At 37.5% G+C, this 13,331-nt stretch overlaps 1 pseudogene; it reads right to left on the bottom strand.

Annotated features, from left to right (window-relative positions):
* Positions 1 to 10,206: 10,206 nt before the first annotated feature.
* LOC115940022 (U6 spliceosomal RNA) lies at positions 10,207 to 10,307 on the bottom strand (annotated as a pseudogene).
* Between the last annotated feature and the right edge of the window lie 3,024 nt (positions 10,308 to 13,331).

Genomic DNA, 13,331 nt, shown 5'->3' with positions numbered 1-13,331 from the left:
AAAAAAAAAAAAGTGGCAAAATCATTTTATTTAATTTTATTGATTTTATTATTTTTTTTGTAAATCAGTAAATTCGGTTCTCTGTCAGTTCGATCATTTGGCAACTCAGTTCTTTCCTCATTTCCCAGCTAGCAGCTGGGGAGTGAATGCCGAACTAGGCTCAGCCCCAGAGCCTTCCTTCTTAATGTTAGGCAGACTTCCTGGAAGTGGAGGAGGAATTCCAGCCCCTGGGGACAATGTGGCAGAGGCAAGAGACACAAAGAGACATTCCATCAGGAGGCTGGGAGGAGTGGGTATAATTTCCTACAGTCCGGCAGGCTCTGAATAGTCTTGTTATTTTAGGAGGACCCTCAGGATGCTTTCATTCAGAAAGAGCCAGAATTTAAAGGCATTTAGATGGTCCTCCATCTAAATTCATCCAGGTCCTAGATGAATATGCTGAGAAGTAACGGTTTTAAAAGGAATGGTTTAACAACTTTTTTTTTTTTTTTAGAGAGAGAGAGAGAGAAAGAGAGCATAAGCGTGGGGAGGGGCAGAGGGAGAGGAAGAGGGACTCTCAAGCAGACTCTATCCCTGATCTCACAGCCCTGAGATCATGACCTGAGCTGAAATCAAGAGTCAGATACTCAACCAACTGAACCACCCAGGTGCCCCAGGAATGGCTTAACAACTTTTAGAAAAATGTCCAAATATAGTTATGATGATTAAATATATTTTTTTGAACACAGTTAACATTTAGCATTTTAAGTGGAAAAATTTCAGTTTATACTGATTTTTGTTTCAAAATTTTAAACATCTTGTTGAATTACTATATTGTACACCTGAAACTAATGTAACACTATATGTTAACGACACTGGAATTAAAATTTTAGAAAATTTAAAATATCAGTTTCAGTTTGCTAACATTTTAGCATCTAAATTTTAATATTCTTCAGATTTCTACCTCGTTTTCTTATCTTTCCTTTATAATTTTACACCATGATTAAATATCAAATTAATTTAAATATCAAATTAATCACAAATCATCCAATCCATTAAAATGTTCCCTTCTAAATATCCTTGCTTCCTTCCTGCTGATTTGTGAAGTTTCATATTTTTAAATTGAAACTTTCTGCAAACTGCTACCCAACTTTCTGTTTCTGAAATTCTTTTTTTTTTTTTTTAAGATTTTACTTATTTATTTGACAGAGAGAGACAGCGAGAGAGGGAACACAAGCAGGGGGAGTGGGAGAGGGAGAAGCAGGTTTCCCGCTGAGCAGGGAGCCCGACATGGGGCTCGATCCCAGGACCCTGGGATCATGACCTGAGCCGAAGCCAGACGCTTAACAACTGAGCCACCCAGGCCCCCTCTGTTTCTGAAATTCTTGTTAGAAACCAAAATGTCAGCATTTTATCTCTGATAGGACTCTTGGCTAATTCTGATTTATTTCATATGATCTTTAAATTAAATTTAAAATTTTAATTTAATGAAAATTCAACTTAATTCTAATTGGAAATCAATTTTAATTAAACTTAGAATTTTCTGTGTTTTAAAATTTAAATTAGTCAAACTAAAAATCACTTGCTAAAAATGTAAATTAAGGTTGACATGCCATTTGCGGAATTGGCAAAATAATACTAAATATGCTTAAATTTTCGAAAAATAGTCACATACTGAATGCCAAAATTGTTGATGGAAAAGTGGTTCATATGGGTACTTTCACGGAATTCGGGATTTGTTACCATTTTAGCATTCAGTTAGGATTATTTTATCAGGTGGCCAGCCAAGTTTAGTTTAACCAATATACAAAAGAATATATTTGAGTATATGCAATCAAAATCAAATATTTTTATTAAAACTGGTAAAAACAACAGTTTATACATTTTGGTCATTCTACAAATTCTTTCAAGAACAGATTTTTAGTGGGTTTGCCTGCCTTCATCTTCAAGACCCTGTAGTTAAAAATACAAACAAGAACATCAATAATAATGGCAACAATTTATTGTAAATAGACAGTGAGCCAGCACTGTGCCAGAAACTCAGTTGTCTTCCTTTGACCCAAACCACTTTTTGAATTAGGTATTATTATTACCATTTTACACAGAAGGGATCTGACGTTCAAAAAGGTCAGTCACGTAAATTGCCCAAGGGAGGCAGGATTCGGACTCCTTGTCTCAGAGGCCAGGTTGCCCAGCTGTGAAATGCAGGATGGAAACTGTCCACCTCTGCCCTAGATCTGCAAAATGGAGAGGAGGAAAGAGGTTGCTCCCATGTCACTGCCTAAATAGAAAGAACTCAACATCTCCAAAGATGTGGCATTGGGGGCAGCTAGCAAGCGGTCCGGGAAGATTTCCAGCCACTTGCTGAGGGAGTGGGAGTGGCGGAGGAAATGACAGAGGTGATGGGTCTGGCCCAGGCATCCAGCGGGTGGCAGGATTATCCATCGGCATCTCAGCACTGAGCACAGTCAGCTCACTCCTGGTCCCTGGCTCCATTTCCTCCCCCTGTAAGGCCATTATGTCTATCGGACACAAAGGAATGGGCTATTGCTCCTAAGTGCAGCCCGGAACTGGTTGCTGTCTGGAATCATGCCAGTCCGCCCCGCATGGCTGGCGGGAAAGTAAGAAGTTCTCTTGTCTTATAACCTCAGAGCATAAAACCGAAGGGCATGTGCAAGTCTAGCTCAAGGGGTGCAGCTGTAGGGGTCATCAGAACAAGAGGGATGCACACGGAATGGTTTTGACTGTCATCTAGCAAGCTTTTGTTTGCGTAGAGTGGGATGAGATGTGTATGGGTTAACCTGTCCTGTGAGCCTTAGCACATTATTAATACCAGCTAGCAGATACCAATCCTCCTCCTCTTCCTGTCACCGTCTATAAATTTCCCTAACCAGCCTGGAGTGATTATCCTGAATTTTTCTACTCCAGTGACAGATCTAGGTTTAACCAGGGATTGTCACCTCTACTCTCATTCTTGCCACACACATACTGCTTCCTCTTTCCCACTGCAGCTTCAGGAAGAACAGGACTTGAGAAGGAAGAAAATGAGAACTGGGAAGATTGCCTTTCCTTTCTGCTGGGGATGACATGATACCCTATCTATCAGATTATTTTTCTTTTCCAATCCCTCATCTCATATCCTTCTCAGATTGAATGTCTCTAGTTAGTGAGATGGCAAGTTTATATATATAATATATATTAGTTTATTTTTTAAAATTTACAATTCAGTGGTTTTTAATACATTTACAAAGCTGTATAACCATCACCACTATCTAAAAACAGAACATTATCACAACCTTAAAGAGAAATTCTGTTTCTGTAAGTTCACATTCTCCTCCCTTCCCGAGCCCCTGGCAAACCACTAATCTATTTTCTATTGCTGTAGATTTGCCTACTCTGGACATTTCATAAAAACAGAATCACAACAGGGGTGCCTGGGTGGCTCAGTCGGTTAAGCGTCTGCCTTCGGCTTGGGTCATGGTCCCAGGGTCCTGGGATCGAGCCCTGCATCGGGCTATCTGCTCAGTGGAGAGCCTGCTTCTCCCTCTCCCACTCCCCCTGCTTGTGTTCCCTCTCTCTGTGTGTCTCTCTCTGTCAAAATAAATAAATAAAATCTTAAAAAAAAAAAATAGAATCACAACATATGACCTTTTGTATCTGGCTTCTTTTACTTAGCATGATGTATTCTGTGTTCATCTATGTTTTAGCCTGCGTCAGTATTTCATTCCTTTGTATGGCTAAATAATATTCCACTGTAGGAATACACAATGTACAATGTTTATCCATTTATCAGTTGATGGAAATTTCAGTGGTTTCCACTTTTTGGCTACTACGAATATTGCTGCTGTAATGCTTCACATACGGGATTGTGTGGACATGATTTCATTTCTCTTGGGTAACACATACGAGTGGGATTGTTGGGTCATATGGTGTTCCATGTTTAAATATCTGAGGAACTACGAAATTGTTTTCCCCAGTGGCTGCACCATTTTGCATTCCCACCAGCAATGGTACATAGTGCAGCCAAATAAACTAATGCCAAGTAAAGGCAAGTAAGTTACTGAAACTAGAAATGAACAATATCATTAGTGTGTTATGTAAAAATGAAAAAATACTCAGAGACTAGAAGGCCAGAAATGAGATGGTGTTGCTTAAAAGGAGATGTCAGAAAGCATCTTGATTAATTACATGTTGGTACAAAGTGTGATTTATACAGGCAACCCTGAGCTAGGACATGCAAGAACAAAAAACTAGAAGAAAGGATATCCTGAACTATTCAAGGAAACTTCCTTTTACTATCAACCTGAGAGATGACAATAGGGGGCTGCAAGGAAGAGAGACTTTAAATGTTTGTAAACTATTTTTGTTTTGTCAAAGTTCCCTGGGCGAATAAAGGAAATCTATATAAATGATGGAGATCTCTGGTCCACTTAGGAAATGGAAAACAATGTCCAATGGTAAGAGTTGGACAGATCCAAATTGATACAGAAGTGTTGGAAAATTCCATCACCATCTGAATTTTCACCCTAAGACTATGGCAGAATATCTACTGCTAACATTTAGTCAGTGGAACACTGAATTGGAATGATTTATTCAAATACATTACTCAAATGTTTACCCCCATATCCAGGAGGAGCAGTCTTTCACAGGTGTTTTATTCATAGATAGAATCACCTGGAAAAGAAATAGTTTCTGAGGTAACTATGAAGAAGTTTATTTTGATTAGAATTATTTATTTTGGCAGCTCTGGGGCATTAGTCTTAGCTCTCAGGATATTCTGCCAAAAGTTCCCAGAAGTTTGTAGGAAATAATACATTAAATCAGATGTATGATCATCCAGAACAGGATTTTGCCCTCAATTAAGACCACAGGGATGGTTTGTGGGATGACAATTGAGCTTCTGGCTCTCAACCATGAAGATGAGGAACAACTTGGAAGTCTTTCTAGTTATTTCCTGAGCCCAGTTTTGGATCTGCCACATCAGCCTTATATAAGCCTTTTATAAAATTCCATTGTATTTTGACTCACCACCCATATTTGTTGAGATGGGATTTCACTACATGTTAGGGTCCTGGAATACCAGTGGCTTAAATGAGATAGAATATTTCTTTCATGGAAAGTTCAGAGGTGTGCAATGCAGGGTCAGTAGGCAGCACTGATCCATGATGTACCCACCGATCAGGGACTTACCCCAGCTCACCAGGTTACCTTCACGTGTGTGTGCCCTTCTCTTCAGGTACAGACGTCACATCTGTGCTCCAGGAAGCAGAAAGGAGGAAGGGATGAAGCACAGCAACAGGTGTGCCCGAGCTCATTCATAAGGAATATTAGAGAAGCTGTCAGAGGAAACTTCCACTTACATATCATTGGCCAAAACATCATCATAAACATATGACCACCCTAAACCACACGGGAGACTGGGAAATGCAGTTTTGATGTCCTAAACCATTTGCCCAGCAAAAACAATGGAGGTTTCTATTTTTGGTTATTTATCTCAATTACCATGAAGTAAAGGGAGAACATATATTGGGGGGCAGACTACAGTATTTGTCATGCCACATTTTGGAAGTAAAGTATTAGTCTGGGTTGTGTAATGTAATTCTTCCTCCTAATTTCCCTACATTTGAGCTTCAGTGTTGCCTCCTGCTTCTAATGTAACTGGTTTCATGTTGGTTAAGAAGTAACTTTAAAGGTCCCTGAGGGCTCTGGCTGTGGAAATGGGAACTAGAAAGGGGTACACTAAATGGAATTGACTCCGTGTAATGAGGTTCCTGCTCAGTATCACACTGTTAGTTTTGAATGGTTGTGCTCACAACTTGTGTACTCTTTCTGTGATTATCAACTTTAGTTATTGAACCTTAAACAAATCACCACATTTAACTACTTGCAAATCATCTTTCCACACAGATTCCTAAATGTTGTTGTTTGTGTTTACGTGACAGTCATCTCTACATCACTGTTAACACTTGGGCTACTCTCCTCTGGACTTTCTGAAGCAAAGATGGTACTTTTTTAGTAGATGTTAGAACTGAGTAAATAAGCCTTGCTTCAATGGAGAGAGAGGGAGAGAGAGACACTTTGGATCATTAAAATTCACCACTGGTTTAATGGATCATTAAAAGAAGATATCCTCTGTGGCCAAAGAGATGAAAATAGATAGTCATTTAAAATGTGGGACTGTAGCTAATAATACTGTATAGTATATTTTAAAGTTGTTAAGAAATTAGATCTTAGAAATTCTCATCACACAAAAAAAGTATGTATGGTGATGGGTGTTAATGATGTATTAGGGTGATCATTTGCAATATACATACATATCAAATTACTATGTCCTACATCTAAGACTAATGTAATGTTATATGTCAATTATATCTAAATCAAAAAGAAATTAAATGAAATGTGGGAATATAATTACAGGAAATCTGAGAGTGAAACTTCATAAATGTTGAAAGGAAATCTTGCTGCAGGTGCCGACTGAAGTAGGCCACCAAGTTAAAGAGAAGAAAAATAGTCCATTTAAACTATATAAATGTAAGAAAGATAGATATTTTAGGAGCAGAATTATCCTTAAAAATTATCCATCCAAATCTTTTAATTTTATGGATGAGTTTACTGAGATGCCGGGAAGTGGGCTGGAAACACTCATGAAATTAATTACAACTCTCTTGGGGGAAAAATTTCAGTTTTTGCCATTATTGAGTAAGAGTCACCTGTAAACATAAGATTTGGTCAGATTCTCACAAAAAGATACAAATAACTTAAAATAATGTAAACTATTGATAAATGGAAAAAGTTACAAATGTAAATCTTGGAGCAAATCCCTAAACTAAAAATTGGGGGAAAGAATTATTCATAAAAATGACATAGTTCAGAGGATGAAATTAACATTTAAATATAATATTGTCTTATTTTTGCATTCAAAAGAGCGAGTCAGTATTTAAGTAAGGCTATCTTATCTGACTACTTAAATTTAAATGCAAAACAAAACAACAACAAACTTTACCCCCATCATTTATTTCCTACACTTTCAGTTTTCCATAGTTTGATGGGAAAGATATTGATTTAGGAGGTAAAATCTAATGAGGAAACTCACCAACCTGGCCATCAGGACATCTATAGCTAACAATTATAGGTTGTTTTTAGTCCTTATTTTTTTCATTAGCTTCTTCTTTTCAATATATTCTTCCAAAGGAGGATTTTTAAAATATTTCCTCTGCTTCTTGCTTTGGTTGGGTGATAAAACAATCACTATGATCTACTTAACAAACAGACCACAGAAAATTTAACCATGAAGCTAAAATAATCGCTGACTTTTTATCATTTCTGTATCTTCCACAAAGTGTGGAGAAAGTCAATATTAATTCCTGTCATTGCTTTTTATCCCTGATCAATATGCTCAGAAAACTTAACCAGCACACTAAAGAAGTAGTTCCTGGTTCTTTTGAAAGGCACCTCTGTCATTTTGCTCCTGTGGATATTGATCTGACCTTTAAATTCCTAAGTTGAAATGGAAGCCTTTATGAAGAGGTATTATTATAAGGTGATATTAAGACATAATAGCCTTTAAAATGTATTACCACTTTTTTTTTTTTAAGATTTTATTCATTTATTTGACAGAGAGAGAGAGAACAAATAGGCAGAGAGGCAGGCAGAGGGAGAGGGAGAAGCAGGCTTCCCGCTGAGCAGGGAGCCCGATGCGACGCTCGATCCCAGGACCCCGGGATCATGACCTGAGCGGAAGGCAGCGGCTTAACCGACTGAGCCACCCAGGCGCTCCGTATTACCACTTTCTTAACAAATGTTACCAGGATGGAAAAATAAAAGAAACAAACAAAAAAATAAGAATGGAGGGCATTCTGTAGGATTTGTGGTTGGTTCGTTCATTCTTTTTCCCTCCTTTTTTTTTTCTTTCTCCCTCCCTTCCTTCCTTCCGTCCTTCCTTCCTTCCTTCCTTCCTAGGAATTAATTACTGAAAATCTGTTACCTAATGATTTTATAATATCAATACATGCTCTGGCAACATCTCAAATGCTTGAAAGGATTAACATGAGGAACAGGCAGGCAGCTTGCTGAACTCATTTAAAAGACAGCAAATGCTATGGGGGAAAAACACAAAAATGAGCACTAGCTGGTTTTTAAAGTAAAATTTCTGGTATCAATTGAACTAATGCTTCAGTACAGAAGGGCCATCTTCATGCTGTTAAGTCCAGAGAGACAAGTTGAGTTATATTGATTTTTGCAATAGTTGTGTGTAGAGGTGGCTTATTTTACTTTGTCTTGAGATCCTTTTCCACAGAATCGTCATGAGAACTCAGACATAATTAAAATCCAGTCTGTCCATTACATGGAGACGAAAAATCACAAAATCTCTATTATCAACTGGATTTGGGTTACGTGTGTTTCACTGTAAGCATCCTGGACCCAGAACCTTTCCAGCCACTTTGGGTAAAGCCTTCTCAGCTGGCTTACTCACTAACTTTATACACAAAAATGCAGGAAATGTGACAGTCTTGGTGGATGGGTTCAATTTTCTCCTCTAAACTTGTTCTCCCCTGCTGACTCTGTTCTAACAGGAGTTTTTGTCTTTATTATTTATGAATGAGGTTATATGGCATCATGGATATTGAGTCCCTCTCTCTGCCTCTCTCTGGAGCCTGAATTATTGCATAATAGGGAATTATTAAATCATATTGATTGTTTCAGGTCTCAAAGATGTTTATCCCTGAGATCACTTGCCTCTTTTTCTATCTGTGCCTTACACAAAAGAAGAAACAGCCCAGAGGGTCTCAGACTTAAACTGCTTCTCAGAAACACTTCGAGGGCAGCCTCTTTAAGTCGAAAAAATATGAACTTTTTAACTGAAGTTTGCCCTCACTGATAAACACAGGATTCTTCCTTTTTCCTTTGCGGGGGTTGCCTGCTCAGATGAATCTTTCTTGGTTGTATTAATTTTAATGACTAATTTTTGTTTGAATTTTTTTCTCTCTAAAAAGCAGTAAATGCACGTGATAAAAACTTTAAGCACTATAAAGTATATACAGTTAGTTTCCTTCTACCCCCTGACATCTAGTCCTCTAGCTCATTCCCTGAGAGGGATGTGTCTAAAGCTTCCTATCACATGGAGAAAAAATTCCATTTCTTTGGGGTGCCTGGGTGGCTCAGGTGGTTAAGCATCCGACTCTTGATATCAGCTCAAGTCTTGACCTCAAGGTCGTGAGTTCAAACCCTGCAGTGGGCTCCATGCTGGGCACAGAGCCTACATAAAAAACAACAACAATAACTCATGATCTCTGCCCCATCTCTTTTCTTTGTTTTTCCTTCCTGCTCCAGGCACATACCCTCTTCTCCAGCCATACCTACTATCTAACTTCTTTCTTTTTAAAACCTTATTGAGATACCTTTGACATATAAAAATTAAAAATATTTAAGGCACACAACTTGATTTTTTTAAGAAAGCTCTGCATTCCACATGGGGCTTGAACTCACAACCCTGAGATCAAGAGTCCCATGCTCGACCAGCTGAGCCAGCCAGATGTCCCTCAATGTCTTGATATAAGTCTGCATTGTGAAAAGATCACCACAATCAAGCTAAATAACTTATCCATTACCTGTACATAGTCATCATTTTGTGTGTGGGGGGAAGGGGTGTGATTTAATTCAAGATCTACCATCTTAGCCAATGTCAAGTGTATAATAAAGTATTGTTAACTATGGTCGCTGTGCTGTACATTATATCTCCAGTACTCTTTTCGTCTTGCATAACTGAAACTTTGTACCCTTTGACCAATATCTCCTCACTTCTTTCACCCCTGGCAACAGCCATTCTACTGTCTGCTTCTATGAATTTGACTATTTTAGATTCTACATATAAGTGAGATCATGCAGTGCTTGTCTTTCTGTGCTGGCTTATTTTACTTCGCACAATGCTATCCAGCTTCTGGATGAGTCCTGGGTCATTGCTCCTGGGTACTCTGCCCCTTGGGTCTTTGCTCTGGTGGTCCCCTCTAGTGGGGAGCCCTCCATTCTCCTGCAAATCTTGCTCAGCCTTCCAGGCCCTGTTCAGGTTTTCATTACCACTTCCTGTATTCACCTCACATATCTGTCTCCACTACTAACCTTTAAGATCTAAGAGGGAGAAAGTTGAAAAACCTGGGCTCTAGACTCAACTCAGCCATTAATAACTGTGTGTCCCAGAGAAACACAGTAAGCCTCTCAGCACCCCCGCTTTCTCAACTGCTACATTTTTTGGGAGTCATCCTTGTGCAGGGGCCATGCTAATCTTCTCTGAATCATCCCAGTGTTAGTATATGTGCTACTGAATGGAGCACTCATCTGCTACATTTATTTTAAAACAAGTAGCCAAGTGTTAAAACACTGGAGAAGAAAGCAGTAACTCCTGCTGCTTCTGTGTTCTTAAAGTGGGGAGACACATTCTCTCTTTACTATATAAATGAAAATAAATATTTCAAGTAAATATTATGATTGTCCCCTAAGAAATTTAAGTTTAGTGGAGAAAACTGTGTTTATTGAAGTATATGACCTAAACACTGGGAATTATAAATCTGAGTGATTAATATGAAATCCCAAGTTTCATGGAATGTTTAATTAATGGACTAAGACCCTCCATTCAAGCAGATAACTTGTAAGTTGGTTGAATTCATGAACTTTTATTGGTAGCCTTTCAAGTTAAATAAAATCCTTTAAAATTTCTTAAAGTATTGTTTATAACATGAGCTGTGTCTTATGTACTCTCAAGGAAAGATTATGAGGAGCTTGTGACCTTATTTGAACAGTTAAAATGCTCAGTACATAATCATCAAGATGCTTTTCTAGGAAAGAATTTCACTTAAATCCAGTTAAAGTAGACTTTAATATTCATAAGAGGATAGTATTATTATCTCGATAAATCTATCATGCAGAGTGTTGTGGCAAGAATTAAATAAAGCCCAGAAGAATAATATTTTAATGGAAAATTTTCCTTCAAGAACTGGAAATAAAAATAGGAATAATTTAACCTTTCAGGCATAGAAATGAGCTTATAAAATTCTCAGACCACAAATGTTAAGGTAATTCACAGAACAAGAGGAAATAAAAAGAATCACTAAAGTTTTTATATAAATTATTTTGAAAACCTGAATAAAATATATTTTGAAAAATATAATTTACCAAAATTCATCAAAAAGATTTAAAAAAAACCTTAGCAGATAGATTTCCAAAGAAGAAATGGAAAATGTACAAAAGTTGCTTTTGTTCCTTCAAATGTTTCCCCAGGGGAATTCCACAAAACCTTTAGAGAACATATAATTCCAATGCTAGTTAAATAGTTTTAGAACACAGGAAAAAAAAAAAAGGAGCTCCTAAGTACATTTTATGAAGCAAGTATAACATTCAATATTATAAACTGTTAAGTCATCATTTGATAGATTCAGGGAGAAACAGCATATTAACAATCCTGAAAAAAAGCACTGAGCCAGCAGCATGTTTTATGGGAAAACTCAAGAAGCATTCCATTGACATCAGGAAAAATTAAATAATGCTCACTGTCACGTTACAGTGTAACATTGGGCTAAAATATCAACCACTGAGCTTTTAAGAAAGTAAAAAGAAATTAGAGGTTCCAATATTAAAAGGAGTGGAGAGAGAGAGAGAAAGAGCAAGAGCAGGGGGAGGGGCAGAAGGAGAAGCAGACTCCCTGCTGAGCAAGGGACCAGACTCAGGGCTTGACCAGGACCCTGGGATCATGACCTGAGTCGAAGAAGACAGATGCTTAACTGGCTGAGCCACCCAGGTGGCCCTTTCCAGTTCATTTTGAAAAATGAACATATCTCAAGCATATATCAAGACAAATTATTCGAAATGAATAGTGTTTAAATGTAAATAATAATAATAATAAAAATATAATATAAAAACTTGAGTAAACTCCTATAAAGGAGGAAGGCCTTTTTAATTATAGACTCAAATCCATAAACCATAAAACAAAATAGTATAAAATTCAGCCACATTAAAAAATAACTTCTGCATGAGGTAAAATATTATAAACAAAAAAGACAAGTGATAAACTGGGGAAAATTACTTGTAACTCATATTACAAAGGAAAGGCTCACCTTCCTTTTACATAAAAATATCCTTGAAATAAATAGGAAAAAATATGAAAAATATGAAAAAATAGGCAAAGGGATGAACCGACAGTTCAGAATAGGCAATGTAAATAACCTTTAGATTTGTGAAAAGATGCTCATCTGCACTCACAATAAGAAAAATGCTAATTCAAACATAAAGTAGTTCCAAAACATGGTCCCAGAATTATCTAGCAATCCTCCCATGAACAGGTGCACTTTCCCTTGAATCTGCTGTCAGTAATTTTCTGACCAACAGACTCTAGCCTATATGAGAAATACAGCAGACTATGTAGCAGAGGTGTTGCCGTGAGAGTTTGGTGGTTTACACTACCTGTCTCTTTCTCTGAGAACCCAACCACTATGCTATGAGGAAGCACAAACCCCCCAGTGGACAGCAACCAACAGCTAGTACCAAATTGCCAGTCATGTGAGCATGCCAACTTGGAAGGAGACCCTTCAGCTTTAGTGGAGCTGTCCCAGCTAACACTGCATGGAGAAGAGAGGAGTTGTCTGTTAAGTTATGCTGAGTTTGAAGATTTGTGAGCACATTAAATGAGTGTTTCATTTTAAGCCATTCAGCGCTAATTCAGAGTGGTCTTCTGAAATTGGTGAGGAAGAAGTAAAGCTTTCACTATTTGAAGATGATGTCATACTATATATATAGTAAACCCTAAAGGCTCCACCAAAAAACTACTAGAACTGATATATGAATGCAGTAAGGTCACAGGATACAAAATCAATGTACAGAAATCCATTGCATTTTATATTCTGAAGTAGCAGAAAGATAAGAATACAATACCATTTACAATTTCACCAAAAATAATAAAATAATACTTAGGAATAAGCTTAACCAAGGAGGTGAAAGAATTATACTCCGAAGCTACAAAATATAAAACAATACTGATGAAAGAAATTGAAGATGACACAAACAAATGGAAAGATAATCCCTGCTCGTGGATTGTAAGAACAAATATTGTTAAACTGTCCATACTACCCAAAGCAATCTACAAATTCAGTGCAACCCCTATCAAAATACCAGCAGCATTTTTCACAGAACTAGAACAAATAATGCTATAATTTGTGTGGAAACACAAAAGACCCCAAATAGCCACAGCAACACTGAAAAAGAAGAACAAAACTGGAAATATCGCAATCCCAGATTCCAAGATATACTATAAAGCTATAGTAATCAAAGCAGTATGCTACTGGCCCCAAAATAGACACATAGATCAA

Source organism: Leptonychotes weddellii, chromosome 4 (genome assembly GCF_054177405.1).
Source record: "Leptonychotes weddellii isolate Sample4059 chromosome 4, ASM5417740v2, whole genome shotgun sequence".
NCBI classification, from domain to species: Eukaryota; Metazoa; Chordata; class Mammalia; order Carnivora; family Phocidae; genus Leptonychotes; species Leptonychotes weddellii.
Note: the sequence above shows the minus strand (reverse complement) of the source record. Positions and strands in the feature narration are given on the sequence as shown.